Here is a 6,724-nt window from a genome sequence, read left to right on the forward strand (position 1 = left end):
TGAAGTCCAGCAGGTTGAGGCTGCGGTGGCCGGGAGTGGCCACTGCACTCCAGTCTGGGCGACAGAGTGAGACTCCAACTCAAAAAAAAAAAAAAATTTGTTTATTCAAGGCCAGGTGTCGTGGTTCATGCCTATAACCCCAGCACTTTGGGAGGCTGAGATGACAGGATTGCTTGAGTCCACGGGTTCGCGACCAGCCTGGGCAACTTGGTGAGACCTCATCTTTACAGTAAATCAAAAATTAGCCAGGCATGGTGGCACATGCCTATAGTTTTGGCTACTTGAAAGGCTGAGGCAGAAGGATTACCTGTGCCCAGCAGGTTGAGGGCAGTGGTCGTGAGCGTGCCACTGCCCTCCAGCCTGGGCGGACAGAGTGAGACTCCAACTCAAAAAAAAAAAAATTGTTTATTCTTACATGTTTAAACTTCAGTCACCTTCAAAGTATCAGGTTAGTGCAAAAGTAATTTCCGTTTCGGACTGTGAATTTTACATCATAACTAGGCTCAAACACATCTTCTTTAATCAAAATAGAAATCTTTACAATCAACACATTTTTGCCAATGAGAAATAAGTTTGTTTATCCCTGTAGCATAAAAATCTGTGCTTTGGGATTCAACGAACTCTTAGAAAGCATTTTCTTTTTTTTTTTTTGAGTTGGAGTCTCACTCGGTCGCCCAGACTAGAGTGCAGTGGCCGCTCCCAGCCACTGCAGCCTCGCCTGCTGGGCTCTGGCGATCCTTCCCCCTCAGCCTTCCAAGTAGCTGGAATTACAGGCATGCGCTACCATGCCCGGCTAATTTTTTGATTTATTGTAGAGATGAGGTCTCGCTGCCCAGGCGGGTCTCGAACCCGCGGGCTCAGGCAATCCACTCACCTCAGCCTCCCAAAGACGCGGGATTACAGGCTGAGCCACCGAGCCCGGCTAGAAAGCATTTTCTGCATCCTTCTGGTTGTGGAAGCACTTTCCCTGCAAAAAGCTGTCGAGATGCTTGAAGAAGTGGTAGTCGCTTGGTGAGAGGGCAGATGAATATGGTGGATGAGGCAAAACTTTGTAGCCCAATTCATCTGACTTTTGAAGCATTGGCTGTGCAATGGGCAGATGGGCATTGTTGTGGAGAATTGGGCCTTTTCTGTTGACCAATGCCGGCTGCAGGTGTTGCAGTTTTTGGTGCATCTCATTGATTTGTTGAACATACTTAGATGTAATGGTTTCGCCGGGATTCAGAAAGCTATAGTGGATCAGACCAGCAGCAGATCACCAAACAGCAACCATGTCCATTATTTAGTGCAAATTTGGCTTTGGGAAGTATTTTGGAGCTTTTCAGTCCAAACACTGAGCTTGTCATTGCTGGTTGTCATATACAATCAGCTTTTCATCACACGTCACAATCCAATCAAGAAAAGGCCCATTGTTGTTGCATAGAATATGAGAAGATGACACTCTGAAACGTCAAGTTTTTAAATTTTTGGTCAGCTCATGAGGCACCCACTTAAGGAGCCTTTTCACCTTTCCAATTTACTTCAAATATTTGCAGAACGACCATAGAATGGTCGATATTGAGTTCTTAGGCAACTTCTCCTGTAGTTGCTTCCATGATTGCTCTCAATTGGTCATTGTCAACTTCCGATGACCAACCAATACACTTCTCATCTTCAAGGTTCTCATCTCCTTTGCAAAACTTCTTGAACCACCACTGCATTGTACGTTCATTAGCAGTTCCTGGACCAAATGTACTGTTGATTTTGTGAATTGTTTCCACTGCTTTACAACCCATTTTGAACTCAAATAAGAAAGTCGCTCAAATTTGCTTTTCCCTAACATCATTTCCACAGCCTAAATAAACCGCAAATAATAAGTCACTAGCAAAAAAATAAAGCAATAAATACGCATTAAAATGAGGTAGAACATGACCACATTTATTTAAGAATGTATTCCAATATCAGATGGCAAATAACGCAAAGACCGCAATTACTCTTGCACCAACCTAATACTCTGTTTGATGCAATACACCTATTTAGATGCTTTTTCCTCTGCTCAAAACAGTTTTGAATTTATCAATTTTTATGCCTTTTTGGTGCTTCTGTTGTTTTTTGTTTCACCTCTTCCACTCTGGCAAAACGTTTCCCCATGAGGATTTATTTCATCCAGGGAAACCAAAAAAAGTCACTCAGGGCAAGATTGGGTGAATAGGGAGAGTAGGGCACATAAGTCATGCTGGTTTTGGTCAAAAACTGCTGAACACTCAGCACAGTATGGGCAGGTACATTGTCATGATGGAAGAACAAGTCACCTGTTTGCCACAACTCTCGATTTTTCTTCTGCAACCTTCTCAAAACTCACCCATCATGAAATGGGCAAATGTGTTGAAAGAACCTCAAAAAAAAAAAGAATCACTGAATCCAAATGCAGCCTCTCACTATCTGGTACACTGATGCCAACATATTCTTAGAACACTTATCTAGGAGGGAGGAAGCCTGTACTAGAAGGGGCCCTCACTCCAAAAAATAATTTTGTTTTTTGGGATTCCCCCCATAGAATACAAAGCACTTTGTGTGCTGCCCATGGTAAGTATTAATGTTAGCTACTATTATTCTCATCCCAAGCCTAATGCAATTCTGACCATCTAAACCTACCCTTATAAGACTAGTCTTGCCAAGAAAATCCCTGCATTTGTAGATTCACTATTCCATCTATGCAGATGGTCAACAGAGCTAGGCTGAAAACAGACCCTAGGTTGGAAAAGGTCAGTTGGAGGACTGAGGCCCATGTCCCAAGCCCTTTCCAGGAGAGGGAATAGGGACAGACAGGGGAGAGCTATAAACAGAGCCTTCCTCCTCCCTTGCCCTCAGATCCCAAAATAACACTTGTCTGCCACCACCCTGCCCAGCTGGCAGAGTGGCAGGCTGAGTAAGGTGCCATTTAAAGATAACCTGGCCCTCCCTATCTACCTCACTGACTGGGTCAGGCTCCTGAGGCCAGGCCCTATCTGCCTGGGCTCCCACGACCACCCAGTGAGTGCCTGAGCAGGGGACTGCGCAAAGTACCACCCAAGCCAGCCTGGCTACACCCACTTCTTGCCTGAGTCCCAAGCTGCATAAACTGCCCAAACTGTCCTGAGCACGCTGCAAACAAGTAGAAGGCTGGCATTCTGGGAGAGGCAGTCTACAAAGGCATTGGCAAAACTCCCTCTGGGGAAGAGTGCTCCTTTTTTGTATAGATGGGGGGGTACATGTGTAATTTTGTTACATAGAAGAGTGCTCCCTACCACCAACTGTCCACCCATCCTCCACCCATAGGTCCCTCCCACCAAGAGGACAAGCACAGGAGACACAGTCTTTCATTTACAGCAAGAAAGATTAAAGCTAGACGACAGAAAAAGCATTCTGATTTGGGAGAGATGTTTATTCCAGGGCAGTGGGAGCCAGGAGACCTGAATTTCTTTAGTCCCCAACTAAGCCATGAGACCGTGGCCAAGTTTCTGGTGCTCTGCTGGGCCTTGCTCACCCCAGTTGTGAACAGGGAGAATCAGTGTGTCTAAGACTCCCCAGAAAGTGTTTGACATATTAAATCAAACAGAGGAATGGACTCAGGGATTTACGGAGGGAAGGAATGTGCAATTACCTTTCTGCAGGAATTAGGTTTCCAAAGGCTGAACAGGGAGGAAAAGAGAAAGGGAGGGCAGGGTAGCCTGGAGTGCTCTCCTGAGGAGAGCACCGTCTGACCAGAGGCAGGAATTAGAAAAGGAAGGGAGTTTCCCTTAGCTTGGAATGACTCAACTTAAACCACCAGCCAGACAAAAGTGGGACCCAAACCTCCATGGCTACACAGCAGGGAGGGGCTGGAGAATCAGGGGTGGAGGCGCCATCACCCAGGCCTGGGATGATAAGGAAGGGACTCAGGAATGTCCAGGCCTGCGTCAGTCTACACTGATAGGAAGAGGAGCATGGAAGGGGTTGGGAGAGGCCCTGGGCTGGTCATTCAGCCCGAGAGAGCAAGAGCGAGGTGACTCAGCAGAGCATTCCCACCATAGCCTCAGGCCAAACCCAAACTGGGTCACAGGCATAGTCCCAGCCCTTCCCCTCCCCCTGGCTTCCCCCAACTCCAGATATCTACCACGTGCAGACTCCTGCTAGGGATAAGGGTTGGGCACCAAGGTTTCCCTGAGTACATGCTCTTTATGCCAGGCATAGCACTGAGTGTTTTAGACTTGTTTAGAGAGTCAGGTGGCGCCGCTGAAGGGCCTGGGCTTTGAAGTCATAAAAGTTCAGCTGCAAATCCCAGCAGTGTGAGTTGGGGGAACGAACTTCCAACTTCGGTTTCCTCACCTGTGCAAGATGAACTCATATGCAATGTTAGCTTCTAATTGCCATTAGTACCATACTCCTGGCACCCTGGGGAGAGCCTCCTACTGGCAAAGCCCATATTCTGCTTCATCTGATCACAGAGTACTCTGCCTCCTCTTTTCCAGGGAAGTGCCTCTCCTCGCTGGAGGCCCAGAGACTGGTTTGCTGAGGGAAGGATGCTGCTGTATACCCTTGCCTGCAGAAGGTGTAGGGAAGCCCTTCCAGGACTGAAGATTCGAACAGCCTCTTCCAGGGCCCCTAGTCCCTCCCCCATCCTCACACCCAAGCCCTCCCTGCCAATCCCATGGCCTCTTTCAGGACTTGGCTCCATTGTGGTGACATAGGCAGCCCCAGCTCTCCATCCCCAGGCTGCTGTGTCCCCCATCAAGGTATTAAGAATTCTCTGCACTGCCAGTTCTCTCCTCTGGTCCACAGCCCCCTCCCCATCCTCTGTCCTAGTCTAATCACCTCCCAACCCCTAGGCTAAAAAGCTTTCCTAAAATTTTGCAATTTGAAAATCACTGATAATGTTGGTGAGAGCCAGGTGCTCTTGTGAGCTGGAAGCATCAGCCAGAGGCAGAAGCTTTGAGGAGAACTAGTTGGGGGGAAAAGGAGGAAAGCAGGGCAGAAGCTAGAGGGGGATGGTTTTCAGGAACCATGTAGTTTGGTTGGTTGGTTGGTTTGAACAGGAAAGACATGAGATTTAGTTTTCCTGGGGAAAAGAAGCTGTTGAGGAGGAAAAGGCTAAAGCTACTAAAAAGAGAGACACAATGGAGACCGATCAGCTGGGGTCAAGTGTACACAGGAGAGTCATCCTTGCACAGGAGACAAAGCCCTTCATCTGAGAGTCATTCAACTATCAATGACTGAGTACTAATGCCAGGGCTGGGTGACAACAGTGAGCATGGACAGGTGGTTCCTGGACTCACGGAGCTTATGGTGTAGGAAAGAGATGGATAGCCACGGTATGCTGTGTAGGTGGTGCTGAGAGGTGTCTCTCTTTGTCCTTCTGCTGCTGCATTCATGACTGTCTGGAGTGAGTACATTCTCTTGCCAGTCCATCAAGCTACCAGCAACTTCCTGTGGCAGGAACCTTTGGCAAGAAGTCTCGGCTCCCTCACCCCAGAACACCAGAAGCACTGTCTGCACCATCTGCTGCTAGGGCTGGGCATCAATCCTGATGCAGAAGACCTGAGTCCTGCTGTTGCCTCTGCCGCTTTCTGGCTGTATTACCTTGAGCAAGTTCTTTAACTTCCTAGTGTCTCCATCTGTAAAATGGGATTGATAATAACACCTCCCAACCTTGCTTAGCTCATGGAGTTGTGGGAGGATTCCAGTGAGGGAGATGAACTGCTTTGTAAAGGACTGTGCATGGCAGGGGGTTATGGTAAGCTTTGGTGTTCTGCCTAGTTCGAGTTCCTGGGTCACATGGGGCAGAGTCACTGGCTCTCAGTATACATTTGTGAGGGCATTGATGGACTTTCCCCACCCTAAAACACTGTGTCCACCTGTAATTGTTCCTTTCTCTACCCTCTAGCGGCTAATGCTGTACAGACCTGCTCTGTGAAGAAAAGGGTTTTCACTGTGAAGAGTGTCTTTGGGCCCCAGGTGGTCCCAGTGGCCTGCTATCCCTGCTGGTGAGGCCATGGGCTGGTGCCCGCCGCGCTGTCCACTCGGAGGGGGAAGGGGCCGTCTTAGGGAGCCAGTGCAGCTGGCAGGGTCCAGGCCTGTGAGCACTCCTGGGGACAAAGCCGCTCTGAACTGCCTCTCAATGAGGGCCTGTGTTCTGGGAATGGGGGCGGAGCAACTCCCAGCCCCTTTCCCGCTCCACCCCCCACAGGATGTCCCAGGCTGGACACTGGGGCAGAGGAGGTCCCTCACAGGGGACCGTCCGGCCCTGCCCCTCCAGGGTTGCCGCTCCACACGTCTGGGCATTCGGAGGTGGCACCAGGATCAGGGCTTCTGGAGTCCGGCGTGCCGATTGGGCCCAGGCAGGGGGCGGGCCAGGGCACAGCCAGACCTCCCTGACCGCAGTGGCCAGCTGCCCTCTGGGTCCATCGTGGCTCGGACGGAAGCCGGGGTCGGGGGAGCAAGGCGATGCTCTGCTGGTTAAGGGGCGCCCGGCCCCGGAGCTGGAGCGGCGTGGGCGTCCCGGGTGGGCGGACCCCCGGGCGGTGCGCAGAACGGCGCGGACCGGGTTACCTCGGGCGGGGCGTTTAGTCCCGCCCCCAGAGGAGGCGGGAGCGGAGCCAAGCCTGGTCGCCGACTGGGCCCGCCGCAGCTCCCGCCGGCCGGCTTTGTCCTGCGGTCCCTTCTCCGGGCGGCCTGGCCCGGCCGCGCCCAACCCCCGCCATGCCACCCGCGGGGCTCCGCGGGGCCG

Source organism: Carlito syrichta, unplaced genomic scaffold, assembly GCF_000164805.1.
Source record: "Carlito syrichta isolate Samal-C Ts95f unplaced genomic scaffold, Tarsius_syrichta-2.0.1 Scaffold309294, whole genome shotgun sequence".
NCBI lineage: Eukaryota > Metazoa > Chordata > Mammalia > Primates > Tarsiidae > Carlito > Carlito syrichta.